The sequence below is a fragment of the Myotis nattereri genome, assembly GCF_964212035.1.
Source record: "Myotis nattereri genome assembly, chromosome: 16".
Taxonomy (NCBI): domain Eukaryota; kingdom Metazoa; phylum Chordata; class Mammalia; order Chiroptera; family Vespertilionidae; genus Myotis; species Myotis nattereri.
In genome coordinates, this window is record NC_138091.1 from 45,310,003 (window position 1) to 45,324,581 (window position 14,579).

Genomic DNA, 14,579 nt, shown 5'->3' on the forward strand with positions numbered 1-14,579 from the left:
AGCATGGGGAATACCGTCAATAATACCGAAATAACTATGTATAGTGCCGGGCAGGTCCTGGAAAATATTGGAGGAATCATTTGGTAAATATAAGGTTGTCTAACCACTACGCTGTACCCCTGCAACTAATACAAAATAATACTGAATGGTAAAAAAAAGACTAGTCCAGGGGCTGCCTTCACCCCCCACTCTCCACCCCTGCTTGTCTCTAGGCCATACCACCTGATTTTCCAGCACATTCCGGCAGTTTTCTTTTATTTTTTAAAACCTCCAAGGAAAGAGATACCTCCCTCATCTTTGCCCCTTGAAAATCCCTACCTTTGGTCTCGCCTTTTCAGTTTTTCTCCTTGGGCAGAGCAGCGGGGCCAGAGCCTGCAGGACCAAAGCTGCTGGTGTGGGTTCGAAGGTGAAGGTGAAGGTGAAGGTGAGGTGATGGGAAGCATGGAAGGTCTTTGAGCTGGGGCACAGCTACAGAGGCAGGACAGGCTGAGGGAGGCCTGGTGCAGGGCGCTGAGGCCTGGGCAGGTAGGGCAGTGAGGGGGGGAGGGACGGGGGATTGAGAGGTATCTGGGAGGCAGGATCAATAACACTTGGGGGATTGACTGGTTGTGGCTGATGAGAAGGTAGTGAGCTGAGTACCTGGTGGTGTTGTTGCTGAGAAGGGGAGCCGTGGAGGAGAATGTTTAGGGCTGAGGGTGGCAAGTTCAACTTTCAACAGACAGTGCTTGAGCTGCCTGTCGATGTCCACGTTAGAACATCCAGAAAAGCACTAGGATCGCCAGCCCTGGGCTCAGCGGAAGGTCTGTGCCGGAGTTGTGGATTTAAAGGCCACAGGAGGGAAGCGATTGTGCAGGAAACACGTGAACTGCAAGCAGGGTCCAGGGCATCCTGAGGGCAAGTGCTGGAGAAGAAGCAGGAATCAGACCTGGTCCCTGTCTTTGAGAAACTCCCTGTCCAACCAACCAGTACGAGAGACAGCTCAGTAGATCGTCCTATATAAGAAAGAGCTAATATGCAAATTAGACTGAACAGCAGAACGACCGTCTGGACGACCTTCCGGGTGAATCCAGGGCTGCAAGGGCTAAGACCCTTGCACGAATTTCATGCATCGGACCTCTAGTCTCCATATAATATGGTAAGTGATAAAATGGATGCATGTTTGTTTGGCTCCAGGGATCTGGCCAAAAACAATTTAGCGGAATGCACTTTGGCTCCCCGCCAAGGGCGTAATGGACGGCTGAGGAAGCTTTTGCCTGCACAGCATCTATTCCCTCTTCTGGTAAGAGCCACGTCTCCACTCTCTCAACTTGTGTTTGAGGGAGCGGCTCCCTCCAGCCTCCCTCGCTGGAGTGAGTGCGGGACCCAGGCTTAGCCATCCCTTTAGACACAGCATGTAGTTCAGGGACAGGCGTGTGACCCAAGGGCACCGGCTGAGACGCGCCCCAGGCCTGTCTGGGGACATGCTTTCCTGGTGGAGGCTGCTGGGTGAGCAGCATGTCGGCACAGGCTGGGTGGCTGGGGGCCCAGGAAGCAGGCGGAGACGAGTGGACCTGGTGACATCATTTGAATTCTGTGAAGGGAGCCAGGAGCCCTGGATTTCATCAGGCAATGAAACCCCTCACCCACCGTGACCAACTTTCAGAGGGCCAACCTGGGACACAGCCATACCAGACACTCACCCAAAAATAAAATAGCTGTTTCACGATTTTAACATGGAAATGTGAACACAGGTACTTATTTGAAATTATATACTATTCTCTATTACTTTTCTGGTCCATAAATGCTGCTACGTAAACAAAAGAACAATAAGAGGCCATTAGTACTAATGGATGGTAGGACTAATTAAACAAATATATGTGTGAGGAAAATATAACAATATCTTTGTGACATCTCTTTTTTTGTCCTCTGATATGATTTTATACATTTTAACTCTTTTTTTAAAATTTATTTTTAATTACAGCTGATATGCAACATTATATATTCATTTTAGATGTACTTTATAGTGACTCTACATGTTTTAACTCCTTAAAATTCTTTATTGGATATTTAAATTCTGTGAGCTATATTATTTTGTATTCTTAAGATACATAAATATAAGACTACTAAAAAAGAGAGCACAAATCAAACAGATATTATCTATATTTAATTTTTAAAAAGAGCACTGGCCGGTTTCTTTCTGTCCCATGACGTGGAAGGATAATTGGACTCTATTTTCTATCCTAATAATACTCTGAACTGCCAACAGCCTTAGAACAGCCTGCTTTCCTCTTTTCTCAAAATATGGGTGTTTTTTGTTTTTTTTTAAAAATATGGTTTTATTGATTTTTAGAGAGAGAGAGGAAGGGAGAAAGATAGAAACATCGATAACAGAGAAACATCATCTGTCAGTGGCCTCCTGCACGCACCCCCACTGGGGACTGAGCCCGCAGCCCAGGTATGTGTCCCGGCCAGGAATCGAACTGGCGACCTTTTAGTTCCTGGGTTGACACTCAACTGCTGAGCTGCACCAGCCAGGCCAGCCTGCTTTCCTCTTATGCAGACAATCAACTTACCATTCATTTTGACCTACAGCTCTGCTCTTGTCAAGCCCACGTGATCCTGATTCCTGTGTCAGTCCAGTGCGATGACATCGAACTAAATAGCCTTTGGACAAAAACGTGTGAGCATGGAATACTTGGGAGTTTACTTATGGCAACAGCAGGTCTTCAGACTTGTGGGATTAGAGCTCTTCAAACATCCCTGGCCACCTTAGCTACAGGCCAGCTGCTGATCCATCTGGCCCTTTGCATCTAGAAGTTCATCATGTAGACTGTCGATGGCTAAAACGCCCATCATTTTAAATGCTAGGATGTCATCAGAAGTTTAACTTCTTTCTCAGGGAAAATGGTTTTAAAGCCCAGAGCTAGTTCGAACTGGTTTTGAAATGGAACTTGGAATCTGAGGGTTAATTTTATGTGTCAGCTGACTTGGGTCATGGGGTGCTCATTTGATTGGCTAAACATTATTCCAGGTATGTCTGGGAGGGATTTCCTGAAGGAGATTAACATTGGAATAGGTAGACTGAGGAAAGCAGATTACCCTACCCAATGTGGAGGGTGGAAGGTGTGGAGGCGGGGGGCCGGGGAGGTGGCCTCATCCAGTCTTCTGGAGGCCTGAGTATCAGACCTGAACTAGAACTTATACTATGGGCTCTCCTGGTCTCAGGTCTTGGGTGTCAGGTCTTGGAACTATCCCATCCAATTGGTTCTGTTTCTCTGGAAAACCCAGACTAACATAGATTTAAAATAAAATAGTTTTAGTAAAGAAATTAAGTCTTATTTAGCTTGGCTGTCCTTTTCTGTTAACTTTTTTTGAGTTCTGAAAAAGTCTTATTTCCAAAATATGTCTTCTTATTTCTGCATGAGGCTACACATGACATTGAACAAATCAGATGTCAGCCCATCCTTTTCCAGGCTCCTTCTGGCCTCTCCAAAGAGCATCAAAGAGTTTTGGGAGAACAGCATACGCATTCCTGTTTTATGATACCGCCCTTCTCCATTCCCATCTGTCATGTACTTCCACATTAGAGAAGGGCATTCTTTTGATCTCGCCCTTTAAAAATGTGACTTTACAGCAGGTCAACATTTGACATCTCTGCCAGGGACAGCAACACCAACACGACGGTCCTCCTGTAGGCACATGGCCGAGGAGGACTTCCTTCCCTTTATAGAAGTCGATAATCTCGTTGAGCGCTTCTGCACATTTTGAGGAAACTGGAAAGTGACTAAAAACAATCATTACCAAGGCCCTCGTGTCACGGATAAGCAAGGCGTCTCCATTCAGCCGCACGGTGCACAGGACGTGCAGGTCATTTAGCCGATAAGATCATTTCTGTTTGTTCATAAGAAGTTTATGGACTGAAGGGAATTTGCTAAAATTTGCATTTGTCCTGTCTGCTGAAGCTGCATCCTAGGTGAGCAAGATTGATTTGCATCTGGATAAGATCTCAACAACCTGTGTTTTTCGTTTTATTACTTTTTAAAATTGATTTTTAGAGGGAGGGAGGGAGAGAGAGAAACATCAATTGGTTGTTCCACTTACGTATGCATCCATGGGTTGATTCTTCGATGTGCCCTGACCGGGAATCGAACCCCTCCCTCCCCCGAGCCAGGGTTTATCAACCTGTGTAGTGTTTGCTGTGGATGTGTGAAAATCTTCATAGAAACCAAGATGACTATTTGAAACTCCGTTTTTGTGTGTGTGTTTTTTTCAAAATCGAAGTACCTAAGAACTGGGGCGAACATCTGTTGCCATGACTTGGACTTGATAGACTGTCAGTAGCATGATTATTGGTTAGAAGTAACAAAAATGGGCTCTGCACTGCCGGAGGCCACGACATGTGTCATAAAAACTCCTCCCTTTGTTCTCCCACAGGACATGGTAGCCGCGGCCTGTGAATCACACAGTGTGACTTCACCCCGTTTCACAGAGCGATCCAGGGGACAATATGGTGACACTTGCTTCCTCATGTGGTACGCCCAGGCTGCTTCAGCCGCCAGTGTCTTGGAGTGAGGATTGGTGTCTTTGGGGCGATAAAAAAACCCACCTTTTGATTGAATGAGAAGTGCCTGCCTGTCTCACCTGAACTTGTGAGATTCCCTCTACGTGCGTCTCCAGACGCGCTTCAGAGCCCCCTGGTCACTGTGGCGAGGCCCCAGGTCTTTCCTGCGTACAGTGCAGGCCTGTCTTGGTTCTTTGCCGCCCCAGCCCAGTGCCGTGGGCCCGTTCATCTGCCATTCAAATAACAGTCATTTTGCCCTTTTGTCCTTGTGATGTCATTGGGACTGTCTCATATCGTAATCATTCTCACCTTCATGAACTGAGCTCTTAGAAAACATGCTCACAATATTCACGTCAGAAACTGGACTAGCACCATCTCAAACCACAGGCCAGGCCAGAGCGGACTGTAAGGCTCAGATCCCAGTCACTGAGGTTGCACACGCAGGTCTGGCACTCGCGGTGATACGGTAACAGTGGGCCGCCTGGCACCGCTGACAGCATCAGCAGTCCTGTCCGCGTTTGGTTGTATTTACACCTGTGTATTTCTCTAGCTCTTTTCTTTTTTGTTAGAAATTGTAAATGATACTGTATTTTTAATTTCAGTTTTCACATGTTCATTGCTAGCATACAGAAGTACAATTGATTTTTTAAATTTCTTTTCAATTATAGTTGGCAGACAGTATTATATTAGTTTCAGGTGTATGACACAGTGTTAGACATTTAGTTAACTTACGAAGTGATCACTCGGGTAAGTCTAGTACCCGTCTGATACCATTCAGTTATTATAATAGTGTTGACTATATTTCCTAGGCTGTACTTTACATCCTGTGACAGTTTTTATAACTGGGAATCAGTACATCTTAATCCCGTCCCCTTTTCCATCCATTCCCCCAAACTAGGTTTATCCATGTTGTTTCAGATGGCAAGATTTCATTCTTTTTCTTTTTTTAAATATATTTTTATTGATTTCAGAGAGGATGGGAGAAGGAGAGAGAGAGAGAAACATCAATGATGAGAGAGAATCATTGATCGGCTGCCTCCTGCATGCCTCCTACTGGGGATCAAGTCCACAACCCCGGTATGTGCCCTTGACCAGAATTAAACCTGGGACCCTTCAGTCCTCAGGCTGATGCTCTATCCACTGAGCCAAACCAGCCAGGGCTACACTCCCCATTTTTAGTAACATACCATAACATTTCTCTCCATCTTGTTTTTGTTTTGTTTTTTCATGTTGTTTTTGTTTGGTGTGTTTTTTGCTTAACTATATATCTTGGCGAGAGTGAGCTTCCTAACTTGAGATAGGAATGACATCAGACTGTTACATCTCTGCTCAGAAGTATGCAGGGGCCCCTCGTCTCACTGAGAGTAAAATTCGGGATCTTTATAATATCCCCCAAGACCCTACATATCCCCTGCCCCTGCCATCACCTGTCTAACTTCATCTGCCAGCATCTCCCTCACTCTCTCTCCAGCCACAGGCCTCCTGCTGTTCTTCAAACACATTAGTAAATCTTGCCCACGAGAAATTCAAACTCAGTTACTAAGGAAGGAGTGTTGAAGCCTCCGGCTATAAAAGTGTTTATTTCCCATAGTTCAAATGCTTTTTGCTTCAGATATTTTGACATTCTTTTTTTTTTTTTTAATATATTTTATTGATTTTTTACAGAGAGGAAGGGAGAGAGATAGAGAGTTAGAAACATCGATGAGAGAGAAACATCGATCAGCTGCCTCCTGCACATCTCCTGCTGGGGATATGCCCGCAACCCAGGTACATGCCCTTGACCGGAATCGAACCCGGGACCCCTTAGTCCGCAGGCCGACGCTCTATTCACTGAGTCAAACCGGTTTCGGCGACATTCTTATTAGGTACACATACATAAACAATTGGTGTGCCTTCTTGGAAAACTAAATCCTTTATAATTATATAAGCCCATCTTTATCCCTGATATTTTTCCTTGTTCTAAAGCAGCGATTCTCAACCTGTGGGTCGCGACCCCTTTGGCGGTCAAACGACCCTTTCACAGGGATCGTCTAAGACCATCCTGCATATCAGATATTTACATGACGATGCATAACAGTAGCAATATGACAGTTATGAAGTAGCAACGAAAATAATTTTATGGTTGGGGGTCACCACATGAGGAGCTGTATTTAAAGGGCCAGAAGGTTGAGAACCACTGACTTTAGAATCTAAAGTCTGCTTTGTCTGAAGTTAATATAATTACCCCATCTTTCTTTTGATTCGTGTCAGCGTGGCATATATTTCTCCATTCCTTTGTTTTTAATCTATTGTATCTTGTAGGTAAAGGGGGTTTCATGTAAACAACACGGGGGTGGCTTTTGTTGGTTTTTGCATCTGCTCTGTCAGTCACGGTCCTTTCACTGGTGCATCCACACCACTCACGTTTACATGATTACTGACGCCGCTGAATTAGCATCCACCACATCCGTGGCTATTTTCTATTCGTTGCATTTGTTTCCTATTTCTTTTTTCTGTCCCCGCTTTTTCTACATTCTCTGGCTTTCGTTGAACATTTTATATGATTCCATGTTCTCTTCTCCCTTATACCAAGTACTGTACACTTCTCTTCCTATAGTGCCCTTGGCGGTCTGGATCCGTCTCCTGCTTCCACACTGTTTGGACGGAACCGACCCAGGGACGCTCCTTCTTCCAGCCTCTGACCTCTCTCCAGCCTCTTATCCAGTCACCACCTTCCGAACCACCTCCAGAACCACCTTCAGAACCACCTCCGGAACCACCTCCAGAACCACCTTCAGAACCACCTCCGGAACCACCTCCAGAACCACCTTCAGAACCACCTCCGGAACCACCTCCAGAACCACCTTCAGAACCACCTCCGGAACCACCTCCGGAACCACCTCCAGAACCACCTCCGGAACCACCTCCGGAACCACCTTCGGAACCACCTCCGGAACCATCTCCAGAACCACCTTCAGAACCACCTCCGGAACCACCTCCAGAACCACCTTCAGAACCACCTCCGGAACCACCTTCAGAACCACCTCCGGAACCACCTCCGGAACCACCTTCAGAACCACCTCCGGAACCACCTTCAGAACCACCTCCAGAACCACCTCCGGAACCACCTCCGGAACCACCTCCAGAACCACCTTCGGAACCACCTTCGGAACCACCTCCGGAACCACCTCCGGAACCACCTCCGGAACCACCTCTGAGACCAGCCAACACACCAGGGTTTTTCCTACCTTAATTCCTCCTGATTGCCGAACCACCATGAGCTCCCAAATTCGTCGGAATTATTCCACCGAGGAGGAGGCTGCGGCCAACCGCCCGGCCAACCTGCACCTGCGGGCGCCACACCTACCTCTTGAGCTTCTACGTCCACGGTGACGACGTGGCTCCCGAGGGCGTGGGCCGCTTCTTCTGCGAGTTGGTGGAGAAGCCGAGGGCGCTGAGCGTCTTTTAAAGGACGCGCTGAAGCCAAGGTGAGCGGGCAACACTCAGGAGCCATGGATGCCGCCCCGGCCTTGGAGGGGAGCCTGACCCAGGCCCTTTGGGAGCCACAGGCCCTGGTTCTGCCCGCGCAGACCCCCAGCTCCGTGACTTCCTGCAGAACCACTTCCTGGGTGAGGAGGTGATGCTCATCAAGAAGATGGGCGACACCTGACTCACCTCCGCAGGCTGCCAGCCCCAGGCTGGGCTGGGCGAGTGTCTCTTCCAAAGGCTCCCCTCCAGCACGACTAGGAGCCTGTGGAGCCCAGAGGCCTTTGAGGGGCCCCTCGGTGTCTGGCTCTTACCTGAGCCTCTCCTGGAACTACTAGCCATTCTTTTAACCACCCTGGAGGCCTCTGCATTGGACCAGATGGAAACAATAAAACTTTCTGCAGAAAAAAACACATTTTTTAAAGTATTTTTAGTGGTTGCCTCAGAGTTGTGATGTATCTTTAAACTGATCTAAAGTCATTTTCAAATAACACCATTCTGCTTTATGGCTAGTACAGGTGCCTTATAACAGAGTATCCCCTACTCCCTCCTTATAGCCTTGCTGTAATTTATTTCACTTATCCATAAGCTATTCACGTATCCAGTATGTTGTTCTATCATTATATGAACGGTTTTCTATTAAATCAATTAAGAATAAAAAATAAGATATTTTATTTTGCCTTTATTTATTCATTCTCTGATGTTTTTCTTTTCTTCATATGGAACTGAGTTTTGTTTTGTGTGTTTTTTATGTCATTTTCCTTCTCTTTGAAGAACTTTTTAACAACATTTTTTTCCCAGGCAGGTCTACTAGCAACAAATTTCCTCAGGTGTTTAATTTATGTTCACTTTTAAAGGATCATTTCACTGGATACAGAATTCAATGTTGTTGTTGTTTTTTCTTCAATACTTTAAAAAATTCACGTTGTTCCTGCTTGCATGGTTTCTGCGGAGTCCGATGCAATTCTTATATTTGTTCCTCTCTGTATAAGGTGGCTCTTGCCCCTCTAGCTTCATTCAAGATTTCCCCTTTTCTTTGTTTTCCTACATTTTGAATAAATTCTAACCTCCCGCTCTCTGACCCCAAGGACGACCCCCTCTATGATCTCCTTGCTGGCTGCCTCTGACCTCCCTGGGGACCTTCAGCCTGGACCTCTCCTCTACTCCTCCACCTGTCACCCCACTCTTCCCTCCCTTCCTTCCTGCTTGGCTTACACTCCCCTGGAAACCACATGAGCAACCTCTGCTAATGTCTGTTCCTCCCTTGCCCGCCAAGCAAACTTCCACCCTGGTCAACCCAACTGCCTGTCCACAGCTGACCACTGAGCCCGACTGGAGAGCAGCCCACCAGCTGGTGTGGCCTCTCGTGCCTCCAGGGGTCACTACCACCTCAGAGTCCTCCACCACAGGAAGGGCTGTCCGCCCCAGAGCTTATCCATGCCCCTGGTGCGTCCTCTTCCTGGTCACCATGGCAGCAGGCTTGCCCGCCTTTCCCCATTCTCCTTGAACCTCTGGGCCCACCTGCTCCCCTCTCCGCAGCTCTGAACTTCACACCTGCTTTATGAACCCACCCAGGAATCTCCTAACATCAGGAATGATTCTATTTACTCTGACATGTTTCAAACATCCCAAACACACAGAGAGCACCCATGTGTCCAGTACCCAACTCGGTCAAATTACCTTCTGCCCCAAACCTGCAAACGAACCTGCCCACCCCACAGAGGGTAACAGTCAGAATGCCCAGGTTCTGATCTCAAGTCTACCGTTTACTTATGTGCTCTGTGCCTCAGTTTCCCCTTCTGTCAAGACAGAAAGGAGCGTGCCCACGCCCTAGGCTGTGAGGAGTGAATGAACTCCTCTGTGTAGAATGTTTCGAGCTGCCCCTGGCACAGAGTGCGTGCCCAGTGAAAGCCAGTATTGATGGTCTCATCTTCCCTCCTGACTTAACAGAAGGAGAGAATCTGCTGCTCTGCTGCGAGGCTAACTCCTTGGGCAGCTTCCAGATCCTTCCCCTCCCACCTACGGAGGGACGGCCCCCTTGATGAACCCCTCCCTCCTGGCTGCTGTCATTGACATCCAAACAGGCTTGCTCCCATTTAAAACACACACACACACCCCTCTCCACATGCCAAATGCCCTCCAGGCACCGCCCTCTCTGCTCCCTGGGGCCTTGCCTGCGCTTGTTCTGCCTTTGCCTCCCCTCCCACTCCCTCCCACTCGCCCCTCAGCCAGTGTCAACAACCTCCCAGCTTGCCCTCCGCCTCACCTGCTCCTCCCCCTGCCACCAAATGCCTCCTTGAGCTGCCATCCAGTGAGCCAGCTCAGACCACACGTCCACACAGGATTTGACCTTGCTGACTACTCCCTCCTTTTAAAAATATATATTTTTAAAGTTATTTCAGAGAGGAAGGGAGAGGGGGAGAGAGATAGAAACATCAATGATGAGAGAGAATCATCGATTGGCTGCCTCCTGCACGCCCCACACCAGGGATCAAGCCTGCAACCCGGGCGTATGTCCTGGCCGGGAATCAAGCCATGACCTCCCGGTTCAGCGGTCCATGCTCAACCATTGAGCCACGCTGGCTGGGCCCTCACCCCTGCTTTTCCTGCCAAGTCAAGTACGGCCTTCAGGTCTCAGCTCAGATCGCCTCCTGCCTCCGTGAAGGGTTGGAGGCCCCCTTCGGCTGTCACAGCAGTGTCTGCCACCCCATCTGAGCACTTTGAGCTCGAGCTCCACAGTGGGGCACGTTGTGTCTGCCTTGCTCATCACTCCGTCCTTCGCACCCAGCACAGGAGAGGCTCAGAAAGTGTGTGTCGAGTGGATGAAGGCCCCCAGAAGGACGCCCAGGCCGCACAGGCCTGGAGGCCTGGATGTACCTCCAAGGGAGCTGGCAGGAAAGTGGAGGGGGTTCTCCCTGGGAGACAGAAGTCCTGGAACTTAGAATCATAGAGCAGCAGAGCTCGAAGGGACCTCAGAGGACACGCTGGTTTACAGATGAGAAACCTAAGGGGAGGAGCCACTGGCGAGGCAAGGATGGGCGGGAGAAGGGAAGGGTGGACGCTGCAGAGGAAGGCAAGGTCATGGGGAAAGGTGAACATTTGGTGCTGATGCGGCTCCTAAAATAAGTTAAGGTTATAGTCCTTCCGCGTATGAGGGTGAGGCCCCTGCATGGGCCCACTTCCCAGGTCCCCCCAGTGGAGCTGGCCTCTGGCCTCCTCACACTGACCACTAGATGGCGCCAGATCCCCAGGAAACGGAGAGAGCAAGGGCTGGTCCGTCCACCCTCTAGGGTTCATCCTCCGTCCTGAGTTCCTCCCCGGCGCTCTGTGAGCCCAGTTGTGGGGGCCGTGCCCAGGTGGCACGACACTTGGCCTCTAGGAAACAGCTCACTTCAACAGGGTTCCTTTTCTCACGCCAGGTAGAGGGTGGGTAATGGACCAGCCCTGACCTTTCTCCCTCCCGCCAGCCGCCCAGAGGCCGCCGACAGGCTGCCCTGCATCACCCCGCCACCAGGGGCAGCATTCTGACCAGGCTGCAGACACCTGCTCTTCTTGTTGGTCCAGACAGGACGCAGTGGGCGGCACTGGTCCCACTACATCCTCCTGGAACCTCACCACCCTGAGCCAGCAGGTGCCCGCCCAGCGGCTGGTGGCTCCAGTTTTGCTGGCCTGACAGGCCCCTTTCAGGCCATCGTGGCCTCGTCTGGAGATCTGCTCCGGCTCCTGCCCTGGAGTGGGGCAGGGCAGTTCGGTGGCAGCGCTGCTCCCTGACCCCCCCTTTCCTAACCCTGCAAGCCCACCCAGCCAGGATGATTCAGCTGCTCTCCAGCATTAGGGAGTCTCGCTCATTCATTCAACGCACATCTCTTTGCACTGAGGTTGTGTGTGCCCAGACCTGCCTTGCGTATCTGGGAGGTCGCAGTGAATGGACAGACACAGCCCCTGCTGTCGTAGAGCACACAGTGCAAGGGGACCAGGTGTTAGCCTCACATCACCTAATTGCTCACGAAGGTCCCCAATGCTGACGTTTTAGTCCATTTCTAGACCTTTTAGATTTCCAGAGCAAAATGGAGCATAGAAATTAATGTCACCCACCACCAACATCACGACTGTTTCATGATTCCTGGACTCCCAGTCCAGTGCTCCTTCATTCATTTTACTCGGGAGCCACAGGTAGGAGTGGGAGGGAGGAGGGGAAAGGAGTGAGCTTCTGTGAGGACCTCATAAGGAAGGTAGATACCCTGCCATCTCTGAATCACCTGGCCCTCTTCGTGTAGGTTGCTGAAAGAATAAATGAATGAATGAATGAATTGATGGACGAATGAATGAATGCCAGAGAAGGGGCTTGTCTGACGCTGCCCCTTCTCTGTAGGGAGCTGGGGCTCCAAAGCAGGCCCTGCCCGCCTCTCCCCCTCTCCCCCCGCTCCCATCCTGGGAGGGGAACCGGCCTGCCCAGTGCCCTTCCTGCCCCCGACGCCGTGGGCTCTCTTGGCACCCTCTTGGCAACAGAACAGAGGGCATCCAGAGCGGGTGGCAACTCGCCCCGCCACGGGCTCGAGCGGCGGGCGATAGGCGCTGGGGGGACGCGGAGATAGACAGACAGATAGCGCTCCCCTTTCTTGGCCCCCGCCCCCACCTTTCCCATGCCGAGGCCTCCCCGGAGCCGCTCAGACCTGGCGGGCACCCCTGCCCCTCGGCACGCGGACTATGACCCTCAGTCTCTGCCAACTGCAGCTCTCAAGGCCCTTGGGACCCCGGGCACGCTGCCCGGGGAGTCTGAGTTTGGAAAGGCGCACAGATGCCGCTGTGCTATTCTCTGCCCGACAGAGCCCACAAGAGACACCCCTGCCCGGGCTGGGGGAGGCTGCAGAGCCCAGGCGTGACCACAAGGTGGCGCGCTGGCACTGCCTGTCCCGGGGATGGTTGAGAAGATTCAAATATTCTGCTAGGAACTGAGATTTGTGGGAACGCCTTCTCATCCCAAAGAAAGGCAGGAGCAGAATTGGGGGTGGAATGGAGACATGGGCTAGGCTTTGGGAACAAGTTGGGTGACCTAAAGGGCTGCCCCTGTGTGCCAAACAAGACTAGGATCTGGGGACGTCCCCAGGTGGGGGAGCCCCTTCTTTAGGACCTTTCGGGGTTGGGAACCAGGTTCAAAAAAGCATCCTGGTTCCCAGGTGCTGGGTATTGGGAAGGGACTGGGAGTCTTACACATCTGCACACAGCCACACATTCACATACAGACACGCCATCCCTGGGCCCCTACTTCCACTGCACACACACACACACACACACACACTCACACACTCACGCACACCTTCGCTCACACACAGTCCTGCACTCACATACACCTCAGCATACTAAAGAATACAGGAAACCGTCACATTGCACACCCCAAGTACACCTGTCCCATACACCTGATCTCTAACAATGCCCACACTCCCCAAATGCACAGACTCTGCCCCCAAACTTATTGAAACACAGAGACCCAGCCTGTGTGTCCCCCAACTTCATGCCGACCCCAGGTCCCCGGCTCCTGGGTGATCTCTAATACTGCACACGCATAGTTTCAGAGACGGCTCTAATATCACCACGGATAGCTGTGCACTCCACCATCCCATAGGCCCCCACCTCCACACACACACCTGCCTCCCTCCGCCCCTCCAACCCGACTCTCCCAGGGCTGAAGTATGACTTTTGTAAGCCCAAGGCACGTTTGCCTGATGGACACCCTTCCTCCATTAAAAAAAAAAGTTTTAAAATTACTTTTTATGACTGCATTGCTGTAAAGGCAATTAATATTATATATTCAAACATTTTCTTCAACCTAGATTCTCTTTTTCCTTTCTTTTGATTTTAAAAGAAATTAAAACATTTTCATGGGCCCTGGATCTTTCCCATTTGGTCAGGTTTGTCTGCCTGTCACTTGCGCCCTGCCCCCCCCCCCCAGATCCCTTTAGACCACCTCCCTCCACAAGCACCCAATGGGCAAATCCCCCTCCTTCCTCATCGCACCTGAGCCCCCCTCCCACCCCCCCCAGCCAGGGAAAGGGACACACTGACAGATTCTGGGGTCTCTTCACAGACACCCTACCCCCACTCCTGCCTTCAGAGACACTGGGGTTTATTGGGGCTGGGGGAGAAAGCCAGGAAAGGAGGAGCGAGGAGCGGGTGTGTGTGTGTGTGTGTGTGTGTGTGTGTGTAACAACAAAGAATGGAGGGGAGAGGAGGAGAGCGGCGAACGAAAGAGCACTAGAGCGTGTTTTGCCTCGAAGGCAAGACTTGCAGCCAATCAGCGCGCCGGAGCCTCCCTGGGCGACTCCTCCGAGTCTATAAGCGGCCGGCCGGGCGGCGCTGGCGGCATTGGACTGCGGCTGGGGACGCGGCGAGAGGCGCGCGCAGCGACCGTCCGAAGGCCGGCGCTCAGTCTAAGCGCCCCTGGGCCTCCCCTCCCCCGAGACGCCGCCGGACGCTCCTCCCGCGCTGCGGACACACACCCCGCCTCGGCTCCTCCGCCTCCCCGCGCTCCCGCCGGCGGCCGGGCCAGCCCCGGCGCGGCGCGGCTCCCGCCACG